We start from the raw sequence: 17,500 nt of genomic DNA on the forward strand, positions 1-17,500 counted from the left end.
AAGTTGTTTGTGTGGTATAGGACACTGAAGAGGCGCTGATGATGAACTTGAGGACAGTCAGATCCTCAACCACAAACATAACCTGGACTGGAACTGGATTCTGATCATCACTATACTGAAGGTAAACGAGGAACGGGCCCAACTCACTCATCATGCTGTGTTTGGATACTAGCATTAAGCTTACTTCATACTCTACAATATTGTCTCGTGCCTACGATTTTTAAAAAATGTATGTAAAAAAAAAAAAAAAAAAAAAAAAAAAAGCCAAGGTAAATAAGTCATAATTAGCACTTCAAGTTCAATGCAATATAATAAAATGCATTATTATTATTATTATTATTACATGCATTTAGCAATCAAATTAAACAGTGAGTCACGAATGTGATTTGTATATTTCATGCATACAGAAAATTCCCATACTGCGTACAGTATTTCATGATTGCACTTAGTATGTTACGGTTCTTTTACAAACAGAGCAATAGACCCTTTTAGAGCCGACGTCACAATTATATCACATTGCTAGCTGGAGGTGGCCACTGATTGGGTGACATAAGGAGCTTAAAATATCATCTTCTTGTGATGTTAGCTGCCTGAATCTTTGTAAGTTAGTAGAGGCTTCAATTTGAATTTTCAATGCATACCTGATGCCACTGCCAGACAAAAAACCAACAACAGCTGTGATAAAATGAGATAAAACGTGTACACTAGACAGCTCACGCTTCCGCTTCTTATCAGAAAAGATTAAATAAAGTATTATCTTTTGTTATTATAGTCACGTCTAACAATTTTTTATATGCATCTCACAATGTTCACTAACAAAAAAGGGTCTATAGAGTGACTTTTAAAAGCCTGAATGTATGCATTAAATAAAATATTGAACCAAATAGCATTTATTTAACGAAGGAAAGGTAACACATACACAATTTTAAGCAAAAACATTTTAACAAAAATAGTAAGATTTTTTGCTTTGTTTTGTTTACAAAGTAATTCGAAGTGATGGTAGATTAATTTATAATGTTGCAAAAGATTTGTTTCAAATAAACGGTAACTTGCTGCTTATCAAAGTATCCAGAAAGAAAGTGAATCAATATTTCCAGAAAAATTTTTAGCAGCCCAACAGTTTTTAATATCGAAAATAATAAATGTCTCTTGAGCAACAAATGAGCACATTAGAAAGATTTCGAAAGGATAACGTGACTCCATATAGTAATGATGCTGAAAAAATAAATGCATAAGAGACCTCTTAAAGGAGCTTTACAAAATTTTTTTTCACTGTATTGTTTTTTTCTTTCTAGTGGCCAAATGTGAACCTCAGAAACAACAAAGATGAGCAGATGCACAAGTGAGACCGGCTTGTGGTGACCTATCATGAACATCAGGTGTTACATTTTCTTGAAGCACTTACCACAAACTACGTCTCTACTTTGTGTGTTTGTTTGGTTGTAGGTTTGTAAGGAGGTTGCTGTATTTCTATAAGCCCAGCAGTAAGCTGTACTCGGCTCTGGAGCTGGATCACGCCAAAGCCAGACAGCTGACGGTAGCGGGCTGCCAGTTCAACCAGTTCCTCTTGGATTCAGAGGACGTGAGAAATGAAAACTTCTGAGCCTTTCTTAAATTACACCATAAGAGACAGCGGTTTAACCTGGTTAACGTTCTTCCAATTGTTGCAGGACGGTCAGGTGTATTTAGAAGAGCTTGTGAAGGATATCGTTCAGTGGCTCACATCCTCTTCTGGGCTTAAATCTGAACGCAGTCTCCATAGCAATGGCCTCCTCAGCACCCTCAGTCAGCACTACTTCCTGTTTCTGGGTACTCTGTCTGCACAACCATCCGGAGTCAAAATGCTGGAGAAATGTGGCGTTTTTCAGTGGTGAGAACACACTATTTATAGAAACCTTATTATTTTAGATATATGAAAGAATTGGGATAACAACACATTCATGATACATTTTTCTATGTTCAGACAAAAAACATTCCTTACAAAAAATGTAGTGTTCCAGCAAAACCTGAAATTGGTGAAAATGTGACTCTATTTGCATACTGTGATGACAAATTCTGCAGATATTGTTATTGTAAATTAAGAGAAGGAATTTTTTTTTTTAGTTTTTGGAAAGTTATAAGACGGATGACAGTTGTAATGGAAAAATGTACTTTTGTGTATGTATTTATGTTTATTATCCCTATAAAATTTTACCCAACTGTGATGACTTTGTCTTCCCAGTATCTGGAACTGTGAAAAGGATTGATAAACTACACAAAATGCAAATAAGGGGCCATTTAATACTATGGTACCGTAGTAGCAGTTTGATTAAACTGTGTTTGGTTTTAATTTGTTTTGTGCAGTCTCTTGAGCTTGTGCTCAATGAAAAACCAGGATCACCTGCTAAAACTAACGGTCTCCACTCTGGACTACAGCAGAGATGGACTCGCTCGAGTCATTCTGTCCAAGATCCTCACAGCAGCCACTGATGTAAGATCATGTTAATGGCATTTCTGTTGTCGGAGCATGGTTGTTTGAGTCTAAAATCATTTTCTTCATACAAAAAATCTACTAAAAGTAAGAAAAAATTTAAACTGAAATCAAATACAAATGGGTAATATAAAAATGATTAAGAATGTTTACCAAAAACCATATAGCAGTATCTCTGTAAACTTAAATAACGCTTGTAGTAATATGCAGTGCTGTTAATGCATGTTAAGTTATGTTTTAAGCTGCAGTTATATGCATTTTATTAATGTTCAGTAATAAAACAAGCAATGTTGTGTGGTAAATAAATAATACCCATCCTATAAGATTTTTGTGAAACCTCTTTGAGTGTTTTTTCCACTGTATATTTTAACTTTCTAACGTCTCTCCCTGATTGTCTGGTTTCAGAACTGCCGCCTATACGCCACCAAACACCTGCGTGTGCTGCTGCGCGCGAACGTTGAGTTCTTCAGTAATTGGGGGATGGAGTTGCTAGTCACGCAGCTGCATGACCACAACAAAACCGTCTCTATGGAGGCGCTGGACATCCTGGATGAAGCCTGTGAAGAAAAGGTAATAAGCATCACCACTAGAGGAAGTCAATGATTCAGTGCAGATCGTGTTCATGTAGTTTCAGCTATGAATATATGTGAAAATATGAAATTGTCTAATTGTTGTCATCTGACGAACTGTTCAGGCCAACTTGCACGCTCTGATCCACATGAAACCTGCTCTGTCTCACCTGGGAGAGAAAGGCCTTCTGCTGCTGCTGAGGTAAAACAGGTCTTGGTTTTCAGTTTAACTGTAGCGTTTTAGCTAGTTTGAAGAACGGGGATTGTAAGGGAACAGCAGTGGGTTTGTGAGCCATTAAATCAAATCGTAATGTTTAAAAATCAAACAATCAAAATCAAACACAACATAAGAGATGTGTATTTATATAGTTTTGCCTCTTCTTCACAAATTATTAACCAACACCGAAGAGGTTCAGCTGAAAAATATATCTGGACAACATTGAAACTAATAGTGAAGTGAAATAATTTAATAATAATTTGAAATAAGTTATTGAAGAAGCTCATAGACAGTAATAAATCTGTTAGTCGTATATAATTGCAAAATTTTAATTGGTCATAAGTGGTTGTAATCCTCATTTGTAAGTAATTTGCTAAAAGAATAAACATAATGTGGTAAAAGTCTCTGCTTTTCTCTGTAGGTTCCTGTCCATCCCAAAAGGCTTCTCTTACCTCAATGAAAGAGGCTACGTCAGCAAACAGCTGGATAAATGGCAGAAGGTGAAAGCATAAATCCACTAACAGTGTTGCTAGTTATGATATAGGATTCCCAGCCCAAAAGCTCATAAAACCCTGCAAAATTACATTGTCACATTACAATTTTGCTCTATAATTTCAGCTGGAACTAGGAAGTATTTTGTAAAGTTTATATTAAAGTAGGTACAGAACTTTGCACAGTTAAAAAAAAAGTGGTCAGTGTGCAATGTGCGTGTTTATAACAATGTGAAGACTGAGTGGATGCTGTATATGCACACCTGGGTTCGTCTATATTATTTATGTTTGAAAACCGCCCAAGCCGATATTTACCCACACAATCAAGACCCGCCCAATCTGGCAACACTGTCCACTGACTTTCTCTCAGCCTGTGGTTTTACGCCCGTGTCTCTGTTTGTTCCTCTGAATGCAGATGTACTGAGGCGTGTGTGTTTTTGCAGGAGTACAATCTAAAGTATGTGGACATGATTGAGGAGCAGTTAAATGAAGCTCTCACAACATACCGCAAACCTGTTGACGGAGACAACTACGTCCGCCCGCAGCAACCAAAGGTCTTAGCACTTAGCACTTAGCACTCCTGTGAAGGACTTCTAAATGAAGCTAAATTAACACTACTATAAATATATGTATACACAGGATGTATGCTTTTAATCAAAGACTTTACCTTGCAGGTTACAGAGGCCAAATGTGTTTCTCCCTGTGCATTTATATGGGCAGTTGGTCCATGATAAAACCGGCTGCCTTCTGCTGGAAACTCAGGTACCCAGTTACACTCACGCTATATAACATTGTTTGATTTTGTCCACTTACGTGTTATTTGTGTGCGCTTGTTAGGTGTTATCCCGGATCTCAGCTATACAGTCCGATCTCCAGTATTGGATCATTTTGAGGGCATTAAACAGCTGAAAGCAGCGCTGTGGGCTCTGGTCAGAGATGTTTTTTCATCCTTCAATATCTCTGGTGTCACAGCATGCAAGTTTACACTTTTAAAATTTGCAATACAAATTACAATTACAAATTTACAATATTTCAGGGAAACATTGGCAGCTCAAACTGGGGCCTGAACCTTCTACAAGAGGAGAATGTGATTCCAGATATTATTGCTCTGGCTCAGCACTGTGAAGTTCTGTCCATACGTGGGTAAGTCTGCCTAATATAGGAACATATTTGGTTGTTTACAACATTTTAATGCCCATGGACAACGTCTGTGGGAACATGCCAGCAAGAGGACTAAATATTTTCCACAGAAATGTTAACCTTTAAAAGCTCTTGGTGCATATAGAAGATCTGCAAAGTTGACTAAAGTCTCAAGACCAAGCAGCATCTAAATGTTTACCTAAAGAGAGAAGGCAGAGCTTTCAAAGCTTTCTGGCTGTAGTGCTGTGTGTCATTGTGAAAGTGAAACTACTTTGTGTTTCCAAAAGAATCAGCGGTTAAGTTGTATTTACAAGACCGTTCTAGAACAGTTCTACACAAATAGCATGTTCAGCGCATTTCCTGAAGACATGCTTGTTAGAGAAACAATATGTGGAAAAATAAATTTTACTTGAACCACACAAACACGCCAAATAACCAAAATAATGTCCTTTTTAGCAGCATCATATGACCCCCTTTAAGAAATATTTCAGTTTTGAATCAAATAAATGCAGGCTTGGTGAGGACAGGGGACAACATTTTTAAAAACTTCTACCAACCCTAAAACAACTCCTGAAACATCTTCATCTGAAATGGATTATTTAGAAATTTTAATTCAAACGCCAACTTTTTTTGCCCTGTCCACAGCGCTTCACCACATTTTACAACTATCTAATTAAACCCTTCTTTTTGTTTTGACGCTCTCGCTAAAATAATATTAGAGTAGATGGCATTGAAATAAATTGCATCATATATCCAGTAAGTAACAAGCGGTGCTGTCTGTGCAGTACGTGTGTGTATGTTCTGGGGGTGATCAGCCGCACTCGGCAGGGCAGCGATGTGCTGAAGGCTTTGGGATGGGACTCTGTTCGGCACAGCCGCAGGCAGCAGTGGCCCGTTGTCCCTGATGAAGTGGACGCTCCGCTGCCCAGTGAACTGTCATCTGTGCCCAGCACGCTCAGCCTCAACTCAGAGTCCACCAGCTCACGCCACAACAGCGAGAGTGAAAGTCAGCCCAGTGAGTCACTGCACATGCAACATATCAATATCAAAATATTTTTTTCTTCTGTTTTCCCTTTGTTTGCAAGTAAAATATCTACATATCCTTGAACTAGATCGATTTACTGTTAGGGCAGTTGCGTAACTGTTTTAGACAATCTGTCACCAATTACACTTCTATTTTTTTATTTTTATATTTTGTCATTTTGCACCGCCTCTATCAAATGCCTCTCAAGATTAATTCTCTAACTTTTGATTTCTTGAAGTAAATTTACTATGTTAAAAGGTTTAAAATGTTTTACATTTACATTATACATTTATAAGATGCTTTTATTCAAAGCAGCTTACACAAGAAAACAAAAGCAATTTTATAATGTACTTTAAACATATATATGTGTTACATCCATTGTAATATTTCTTATCTAGGTTTGTTTTTCATGGACGATGATCGTGAGGGTTTGGACATGTACGAGGACTCTTCTCTCGGTTTACACACGAAAACCTCAAAGGACAGAAGCCCCTTCACCATCCTGACTTCTTCACATCTCCGAACCCGATTTCTGAACTCCCTGTCTCTCCCCAGTAAGAAGGGACGGAGCCCCAGTGACACTAAAGGCACAACAAACGCAGGAAAATCTCCAGAGGAGCTCCGGCTCATGCGGCGCAACCGGACCATAACTGAGCCCTCAAACTACTCTCCAGGCCACTCGGGGCAGAGCGAGGTCTTTTATAATGGCAGTCGCATGCCTCGCAGCCCAACGGTCAGCCTTGAAACTTCGTTTGTGGGTATTAAAGCACTAGCAGAGCCGTACGGCACAGAGGATGCTCGGATTTGGAAAGCAGAGGTCATCACAAGGCCGTGACACCGGGTGAGAGCCAGAGGGAGAGGAGCAGCAGGGAGCGTTTGACCTGCGACGGTGCGTCTGTGCTGCCCGGCGGGGGCACGTTTAAGAGCCGCAGTCATAGCTTCAACACGGACACCACCACCAGTGGCATCAGCTCCATGAGCTCCTCCCCCTCCCGAGAGCCCGCCTCCTCCATCGCCATGGATACGGACTCGCGCCAGCCTCAACACGGTGGTCAGCGCTAAAACTGTGAAAATGCAACACTCGCTCAGTCCTCAGTCCAACCACAACCACATCCTGTTGTCCAAGTCTAATTCCACCTCTCTGGTTCCTCCCGGGTCGGCTCACACGCTGCCGCGTAGGGCACAGTCGCTGAAGTCGCCCTCCGTGGCCACCATCAAGAGCCTGGTGGACTGCAGCTACATCTACACGAGCCCACGTGACGCCCTGGGTTACGCCACGCTAAAGCGCCTGCAGCAGCAGAGGATCCACCCGTCCCTGTCACACAGCGGCGCTGGCGTCTCCGCTAAAGGCGTGCTGTTTACAGACACCATCACCATGAAAACACGCAGCCTCGACTCCCGGCTCACGCCACGCAGGTACTCAACATTTACTTCTACTTTTTTTTTTTTTCACTTCACTTAATGATAAAAATTCTGCCATTATTCCCCCTCATGCCGTTCCAAACTCCTACCTGTAGACAGCAAGGATCCTAACACAATCAAAGCTCAGAAATGTAGCAAGGGTTAAAATAATACATGTGACACCAGGGCTTCAAATTTTCTCATTTGAACTCATTTGAAGTTTTTCATCTGTTTTATTGTATTTCCTCTTTATTTTACTTGAGACCATTTTTAGTACTTTTAGTTAAAAACATGCACCACCAGTGGGGCTTCAACTGTAATTTTAAGAAGGGAGAATACTTATTGTGCGCAAAGAAAACTTTAGGAACTTCTCTGAAAGAGACATCACCTGGAGGGGAGCATATGTTGCATTAAAACGTTCTCCTGCTGTTATCCCTCCTTCCCTCCCTCTGTCCTCTCTCTTGGTGTCTCTCTCTCTCTTGGTGTCTCTCTCTCTCTCTCTCTCTCTCTCTCTCTCTCTCTCTCTCTCTCTCTCTCTCTCTCTCTCTCTCTCTCTCTATATATATATATATATATATATATATATATATATATATATATATATATATATATATATATATATATAGATAGATAAATATATATAGATATATATATATATATGAGATAGATAGATAAATATATATATAGATAGATATATATATATATATATATATATATATATATATATATATATATATATATATATATATATATATAGATATAGATTTGGTATAGATGTATGTGTATATACATTATTTAATATTATAGTATTATTGCAAAAAATGCTTTACTGTAATAATAATTTTGAGGGCAAATGTATAGATATTTTAATGAAAAGATTTGTCATGACAATGCAATGGTCCAAAAGTGTGAATGAGGTTAATTTTTTTTAATTATAATTAAATTACAGTATAATTAAAAAGAATTCAAGATACCAGCATTTAGTTTTTTTCATATTTTCAAATACATTATTTTATATTTTTGTGTTGTTTGTTTGGGTTGCAATAGGACTTTTTAACACCTCTTTTTTGACTTCTATATGAAAGTGCAATTGAAGTTTTTGCTGGTTCTCAGGTATTCTGGGAAAAGGTATTCTGGGGTGTTCAGCTCCCACCGCAGAGTGCCCAGAACTCTTGTGCCATGGTGGGTAGAGAGAGTAGGATCCCCTCATTAGCTTGGACCCACTGTAGAGTTTCTATTTTAGAAATACTATAGAGTACAAGGCAACATCCTTGTCCCGTGCGTCATTTTCCTCCGAATAGTTTCCCCATTTTTTCACTCATTCATTCACGTTTGATGATGTGTGAGTGACTAGACACTAATGCACCTCTAAGACTCTGTTAGATGCCTGTGGAAAACCTCAAGCTCTGTTGAAGTAGTGCTGATCTACTGCTGGGAATCCAGTTCCACCTTGAAATAAAGTCTTTGGCTGCCTCCCAAATCAAACGCTTTTAGATAGTCTAGTTGTAGTTATTGGATGCATCGTATTAGATGTCTTATGCATACAATGATAAAATCCACAGTTTATTAGTAGTCCTGTTTTACTGTTTCCTTCATGCTATGATTTGGTAAGCGCTAGTGTAATGCATACTCTTATGCTGAAGGATTAAAGCTAATGTTCTGTAGTGGGTGTGCTTGTGTTCGCTCTCCTCTCAGGTTTTTGAAAGCTCTGAGTTTTGCGTCTCTGGATAAGGAGGACTTGTTGAGTCCGATCAATCACTCCACACTGCAGCGATCCTTTTCCCTGCGCTCCATGGTCTCCAGCGCCACCTTCGGCTGCAGTGAGGACTATATTGGCCTGGCACTGCCCCTGGACATCAACCACATGTTTCAGGTATGTTTTGTTTGTCTTCACCCTGTGAACGTTTAGTAATGCGTCAGTAGAGTGCATAGAGGCTCCTGCGAATGTGACTCCATCTTTGTGTTTGTTCATTTGAAGGTATAGACATTTTTTTTAGTTATTTGTTTTGTCTCTCTTATTGTGTGACTTATTTAGGAGAAGCAAGCGCGTAGTAATTCTCCCGATTAGGCTTTCTTGTTTGTTATTTTTACATGTTAGATGATAAGAATAGAGCATTGTTTTAGTGACCAAAAATACAGATGTCCAAAAAAAGTGTTGTTTTGTTTGTAAAAAAAAAAAATGGGGAAATTATGGTGTTGATTAAAAAGTGTAATTATTTGCTTGCATTTAAAGTGTTACTTTATTTTTAGATTCGAGAAACATCATATTTCCAGAAGAGAACAAGCCCCCCTGCTGGAGAAAAATCATCCAAGTTTCTTTTTGGAGAATCTGATGGTATGACTGCTATTACTATATTTCTGTATTTTCTGTATATGTATCACTATATTTCTGTATTTGTTAGTAGTAGTAGGAGTAGGAGTAGTAGCAGTAGCAGTAGTAGGAATAATAATATTTTTGTTTTTAATCATTAATTTGAAATTCAGCACCATTCTAATGTTTGTGGTTTGTAAGATTTAATTCGTTTTTGATGATGTTTCTTCCTTCATCTAATTTTATCAAAAATACAGTAATATTAGTAATTAAAATAAACATTATTACAATTTTAAGGAACTGCTGTCCGTTTAAATATAATTCAAATATAATTTATGTATTTGATGTTAAACGGAATATTCAGCATCATTACACCAGTCTTCAGTTTCACATGATCCTTCAGAAATCATTATAATAAACCTATTTGCTGCTCTAGAATTTATAATATTATCAAAGACTTTGCGTAAACGGTGCTACATTTTTTTTTCAGGATTTTTTAATGAACAGGAAGTTCATACAGCATTCATTTGAAACATGACGTTACATGGGTTTGCTTTATCCATTTAATATGTCCTTCCTGAAGAAAAGTTATCAAATTATACCAAAATCTGTTTCTTGTGGGTTTCTTAGAAGCGTGTTGTGGTCCTCTACTGAAGTCGCAGATGAGTATAACGGAGCTGTTAAACAGCAGCCGCTCGAGCAGCACCACCTGCTGGGAGCCGACGAGAGCACAGGCCTTCAGGAGCACACGGAGAAGAACTGCCTCTACTGCTGCGCCGTCACTGTCCTCGGCTCACACACACACACACACCTGAACAACACACACGCGCGCGCAGGTGAGCGAACACGCATAAACACCTTCTCATTTCAACTTGTATGAACATGCTGCTTTCTGAAAGGAATCACTGATTACGAGGGAGCAAATGGAGTAAATTGATCTTGTTGTAGGTTCAAAACCCAGATTTGGGTTAAAATGAGTAATTCGTTTCCGTTCGTTCCTCATACCCGGCAGATCTGTCTGATGGTTTCTCTCAGTGGCACAGCCAGCCTTCTCACAATCACCTGGAGGTGGTCGCCCAGTCCAAGTTCTCTGGGATCTCGGGCTGCAGCGACGCGGCCGTCAGTCAGGGGTCGGCCAGCAGCACTCCCAGCACAGAGCTCATACTGGGTGAGGATAGACCTGAGATTCCAGACAGCTTCTAACAAAACGTTTTTGGACATTTTTGAAAGTTTGTGTTTTACTGGGACATCTGGGAGCATCCAGGTGCACAATGATATGGAACATATGGATATTCAAATTTTAGTTTCAAATACAAATGTCCAAAATAATAAATATATAGTGTTTTGTTTATTTTTTTTTCATTCTATTTTTAATGAACTGAGTAAACATACAAAAAAATAAATAAAAATAATAAATGAAAGTGAACATAATAAAATAATAATCTTTTTTTTTTTTTTTTTTTTTTTTTTTTTTTTTCCATCTAGGTAACTGTTAAATTTTTTCCAGATACATTTTATTTTTTGTCCTGTAAGGTCAGGGATGTCACAGTCCTCATTATTTGGCATTTCACTCATCTATTTGCTAACAACTTGTAAAAAAATGGGATACATATTTTAGTAAAGCCATCTGTATTTTAGTAGACGTTTAACGTATAAAGTAAAAGTAAAGTCAACTTTACAAGTGAAGTTATAACCAAAATCAGCTACACTGTGGAGGGATTAACAGTAAACAAACTAAATAGTGTCAAAATGTAAATCTTTAGGAATCTGAGAAAATATAATTTTTTCAAAACAATGGAGGTCAGTAAGAGTCTATGATAGAAAAGCGAACATGTAATGTGTTGATGTAGGTGGAAAAGCCATATCTGAGGACGGACCGGCCTGCAGAGTTCTGTTGAGGAAAGAGGTTCTGCGACTCGTCATCAACCTCAGCTCTTCAGTCGGCACCAAAGGACATGAAACCGGACTTCTCACGTAAGAACAGCAGAGAAACACGTGTTCTGTGTTTGTTTTAGCTCTGCGTAACGCTCTTCTTCCCTCTGCAGGATAAAAGAGAAGTTTCCCTTCACGTTTGATGACATCTGCCTGTACTCTGAGGTCTCCTTCCTGCTGGCCAACTGCATGTTTCGTCTGGCTTCACGCCGCTTCATCCAAGAGCTCTTCCAGGACGTGCAGTTCATTCCGGTACGGCTTCTCTCCTGAAAGCCCCTAGAACAGATCTCCACCAAAATACTTCCTGAACCAAAGTACCCCGAGCTCTTATTGCTCAGAAAATATATAGCGTGTAGCTTTAGTTTAGAGGAATATATATAAATATATAGTGTATAGCTTTCAGTATATAGACTCTCAGGGCCCTAAAGTAATTACAGATATAATATAATGTTAAGAAGCTAGGCATTTTATTAAGTAAATTAAAATTATTTAAATAAATAATAACAATACTTATAATTTTACATTATGAATAAATTAACAGTATATTTTTTATACTATTAGTATATTATTTTGATATTAGTATCAATGACACTTGTTATTCTTCCAGATATAGATTTTGTCATGTTCACTTCAGTTAAGATCATTCATTAAAAATACAAATTAAATATTTAAAATGCTTTTATTCAGCAAAGATGACTTTAAATCAATCAAAAGAAACATTAAAAATGTTCATATTCATTAAATTCTGGTGTTTATCTAATATTCGTCAAGGAATCATAAAAAAAAAAAAATATATATATATATATATATATATGAAGGTTTCAAAAATACTATGCAGTACAACAGTTTTCAATTTTAATAACAAAACAAATAATTCATATTGCAATGATTTTCATAAGTGACACTGGAATAATGATGCTGATTCAGCTTTACATCACGGGAATAAATTATATATTTAAAAAATATTAAAATCAAAACCAATTATTTGAAACTGTAATAATATTTAATATTATTTCTGTATTTTTGATCAAATAAACGCCACCTGAGTGAGTCTCGGTAGTCAAACTTTTTTTAAAGCAAATGTTGAATATAATGTTATACGTTGTAATACTGTGTCAGTGACGCTGATCTTTCCTGTCTCCAGTTGTACGACGAAGCTGAAGCGGTTTTGAATAAACCTTCACAAGCTGTCCCGGCGGACACAGAGGAGTCTTGATACTTCCATCAGCTTCCTGAACACCTCACCGCCGTTATCCCATCCCCTCACCTCCCATCCTCCCATACAGCACAGAGAGAAACATGGAGGACGAGGAAGTCAGGCTGCGGCTGAAGGAGAGGAAGCAAGCATTAACAGGAATACCCAAACAAGCCCCTGGACTTCAGAGGGCCTTTCTGAAGGGGAGCAGTTTACCAAAAAAACGTCTTCAGACTGTGAAGCTTCACACGTGTTCACAAAGAACCATCTGAACGAAATGCTGTTTACACTTTAAAGGCTCCAGACGCACGGATGAGATGGACGCTTTCCTGCTCTGGTGTTTGTACATATCCACCCCATCCCGATATTTCAAACGATCACGCAAACACTACGAAGAATTCAGCGCGAATGATTCGGCTACGAATTCAGGACTTCCAGAACTGAGAGAGCGGGCGAAACATTGATTACGTTTGTACTATTTATTAGTTTCTTTTCTTTTGTACGTGTGCGTTTGGATTTTTTTAGGACCTCCAGACAATCAAGAATTCAGTGTTTTGGGGAAAAAAAAAAAATGTAAGTTGCCGTATTTGACACACATCCGTCATTGGCATATCGTCTCGGAAACACTCTCGCGGGGACGCAGGCGAACGCGTACGAGCACTGATACACACATACTCCATCGCGGGGCTAGTTCGACTCCTCACAGTCTGGATATTTTCGGGGGCCAATCTCAAGAAAGCTGCCCAGGTCATACTTCACTAGATTTCTCTTTACTGTAAAGCGAATACGCTTGATTACGTGAACGTTGTGTCGTAATGCAAAAGATCTTCATGGAGAAAGGAATTGAATCTTTTGTAATGCGGTTTTAGAGCGAAACGTGACCCAGACCTGTGAGATTTACATCGACAGACTCTTTCTCTGCTCACTCTACTCGGGTTAGATTGGACTCTGACCTACAGGGAGTTGAAGCGGAAGAGAAACACATTCATGCATGGTATCGTTTTAACGACTTAATTAATAAAAGTGATCATCAAAGTCATATATACCCAGTACATAATACATTTGGTATGATGTTGATTACAACTGAAAATCACTTTGAGTCAGGAGGTTGAATAAAAAAAGCGTTATAATTAAGCACATTTCTATTAGAAATATTATCAAAAAAAATGTATAAAATTAAATCACATCATGTTTAGATTTTCTTTTTTTTTTGTACCTGATAGTGATTTAATAAAAAAAAATAATAATGCACTTTTTTTAATGCTAGTGTGGAAAAAAACACTTGAGATAATTAGAATGGGATCTGACTACTTTAAAGAGCAAAATAGGTTTATTTTATAGTAATAATAGTCCTAAAAACGGGCTGGATGCTTTTTATTTTTTTCGTTTTATTTTTGATTCTGAAATGTTCGTGGCAATTTAAGCACATCTCGGTTTCAAATTCTCATAATTTGTAAAATAATAATACACATAATAGTAGTATTTGTTGTTCTGTTGATGCCGATTAAATAAAAAAAATTGTATGACGTTAATGAGTCATAGAAATACGGTTAGAAAAATGTCCTGACAATAATATCATTGTAAAATCAAACTCTAAAATGGGCTTGATTTCCTTAATTTAGAATATGTACTTCTTTCTCGTTTTGTCTGTTTGCATTCTGAAGTGTTCATGACGATTAAGAACATTTCTTTTTTTAACTACACATAATTGTACGTTGAAAAAAAACCCAAAATGTGGTAGCAAATCGGGTAGCAAAATGTGCTTAATTATAATGAAAGTTACGTCTCAATGCAAAATAATAATAATAATGCTGTTCAATCTCCAAAATGATTTTCTCCTGTAATCGACGGCAATCGCCACTGCTCTTGTGGAGTATTTCTGCGATCAGCTGCCAAAGCACTGGTTTAGCAGGAGTTATCTTGACGTGTTGTCTATATATTGCTAGCGTATCCCTTCACATTGCGCCTAATCCCAGTGCGTTTCCTCAAACATGCACCGAAGCTCCTGACGTGTTAAAACACTGGTATTCAGATCTCCTCCCGATCGTAGTCTCGTAGTAAGCCATAGTTTTTGCATTGGTGTTCTCGACGTGTTCCTGATGTTCACACAAAGCACTGATCGAATCCGTCTTTCCTGTTCTCCCAAAACCATGTGTAGATTGCATGCTGAATTGACACGAACCCAGTTACTTATTTATTAACTGCAAGACCTTTTGTTAATGTGCGTCTCAGCGCTGCTGCTGCTGCTGCCTTCAACTGACTGCGATCCGATTGGCTGAAGAGAGTGCGCCAGCGGCTTTCGTCTGGGCTGTTGAGCTGGAACAAAGTGGCGTGAGACGGAAAAAAGAGATGGAAAAAAAAATAGTTCTATTTTTCCTAAAACATGAAATTGCGAGAGATGGTGTAATTTAAAGGACTTTTGTTTTGCCTGAGTTGTGGTTGCCCTTGTAAAGTGTGTACAGTGTGTTTTTGGGCACTTTCAGCCCTGGAAAAAAATCTTACAGTCTTATCAAAGGGATGTATAATTAAAGAGAAACATTCACGAGTGCATCTGTGTCGCCTGAGTGCATTCAGAAATTTGGTATGTTAACATCAGTATAAATGCATTAGGTATCACGAAGTAGCATTTATTTGCATTTTATTAATACTTTTAGTAAGCAAAAATGCATTACATTGATCGAAGTGAAAGTAAAGACATTTTATGTTACAAAAGTGCTTTTCCTCAAAATGACTGATTCCACAAAAATATGAAGCAGCATAGGAAATATATCTGGAGCTGCAAATCAGCATATTAGAGTGATTTCTGAAGGATCACGTGACACTAAAAATTCTGCAATAAAATATATTCTAAAATGCATTCAAATAGAAAACGGCTGTATGAAATGATCTCACTATTTTACTGTATTTTTGTTCAAATGAATGCAGCCTTGATGGCATAAGAGTACAATTTTGAACAACATTTTGAGTCAGTTTTGAACAAAACCATATCGTAAAATATTATATATACTGACTTAAAAATATGCAGCATTTGTGCACATTTAAAAAACATTTTTAAAATCATTCCAGTTGAAACCGATGATGTACATTTTTAATATTTCAATTTCTTAACTGTAAAACTGTTTGCTTTTAATTTGTGATGCATGCATCAAAGGTTACCGATGAAGCTTAAGAAATTCAGAATGTAATGCAAGCGTGTTTCTCCCTCGAGAGAGAGAACACTTCGTACGTTTTTTACCCAGAAAGGTCTAGCATAACATGCGAAACCAAGATAAAGTACCTGACAGATATTGCAAAATCTCAAGTATCAAATACTGCAGTTGCATTTCACAACACTTTTTAAAGCTATTTTGCAGAAGGAAGCGGGGCCCCTTACAACCACGCCGGTGACATCAGGAAGTCGTGATCTTGCGGATCATCTCTGATAAGATCATCAGCTCTGGCTTGCTTTCTTTGGTGCGTATAAAAGATCGCAGCACTGCATTTTCAGGAATTATGTGGCTACGGAAGTGACGTAGTCGCTCGAAAAGCCCGAGATTTCTGACTCCTGATTTGTGGCTTCTGTCTGCTGCTCATCTGAAGGTAGATCTGGCTGCACGGAGGAAACGTAAGTGAAGTTTGTGAGGTCTGTGGTAAGATGGCAGGATGGCTTCGTGACTTTAGGAGTGAGAAACGAACGACTCGGGTCCTCTGTAGATGTCAACCGTGTGTTCGCTGTCGGCATGGGTTGCACGTCTAAAATCTCCACGTCACACCATTCGCAGTCCTCTATCATCAGAGTACGGATCTTTTCACTCGCCTAAAAAGAACGGAAATTCATCAAAAAAAAATTCTATTTAAAAAGGATAACATTTTATTTTAAGGTGGCTATGTTGCACATGTACTTAATATTATAATGGCAATAAATGATGCATAACTGCATGCAAGAAACCCTAAGCCAAGCCTAATCCCATCTATAAACATGTAGTAAAATCTGTATTGCACTGTAAAAAAAATTACATTTAATTCAATGCGTTACTTGCCATTTTGTAATTGTGACATTTACTGGCAATTTTAGGTTTGAAATTGTATCTACACCAAGTTTTTTCAGTTTGATACTTTAATAGTAAGCTTTTATTTAACATTAACTATCATGAAGGAACACTGAACTAATTCTACAATAAAGCTTTTACTAGCTTAATTTTAACTAACACTGACAAAGATAATTACATGTTTATTACAGTTAACTGCAACTGCAAATATAAAAAGGAAAAAAAAAGAATCGTGAATCAGGCAAAAAAATATTTTTTTATCATTTTTAAAGTTCGAGACTGCAGTTTTAACTTAACGTGCAAAAAAAATTCATAATATAACTAACAATAATAGTGATATAATATCTAAATAATAACTATAGTCATTAAAACGAAACTAATAAAAACAACAGAATTAAAAACTATCATATTCAAGCTTTAAAATTAAAAACATAAAATATCAAAAATCTTAATGCCTGGCCAACTAAGCCTGCCAAAAGAAATAGAAGCAATTCTGTTGTGTTACTGTAATGAATTACTTCATAAAGATTCTCATCCAGGTCCAGTGCTTTTATATGCAGAAAGCCGAACGACTCTTTTGGAAATCCTCTTGTCCTGGAAACGGTTGGAGAAAGACGTCAGTGTGGGAGAAGTACGGTCCATCACATTTACAGCACATACAGCATCTCAGCAGACTTACAGGTTCCTGTACGACCACAGACAAACACAACAACAGACCAACA

At 37.6% G+C, this 17,500-nt stretch overlaps 2 pseudogenes; one reads left to right on the forward strand and one right to left on the reverse strand.

Annotated features, from left to right (window-relative positions):
- Positions 1-17: 17 nt before the first annotated feature.
- Positions 18-15,298, forward strand: LOC122345466 (annotated as a pseudogene).
- LOC122345467 overlaps positions 13,953-17,500 on the reverse strand; it is a 22,478-nt pseudogene continuing 18,930 nt past the window's right edge.

This window comes from Puntigrus tetrazona, chromosome 5 (genome assembly GCF_018831695.1).
Source record: "Puntigrus tetrazona isolate hp1 chromosome 5, ASM1883169v1, whole genome shotgun sequence".
NCBI classification, from domain to species: Eukaryota; Metazoa; Chordata; class Actinopteri; order Cypriniformes; family Cyprinidae; genus Puntigrus; species Puntigrus tetrazona.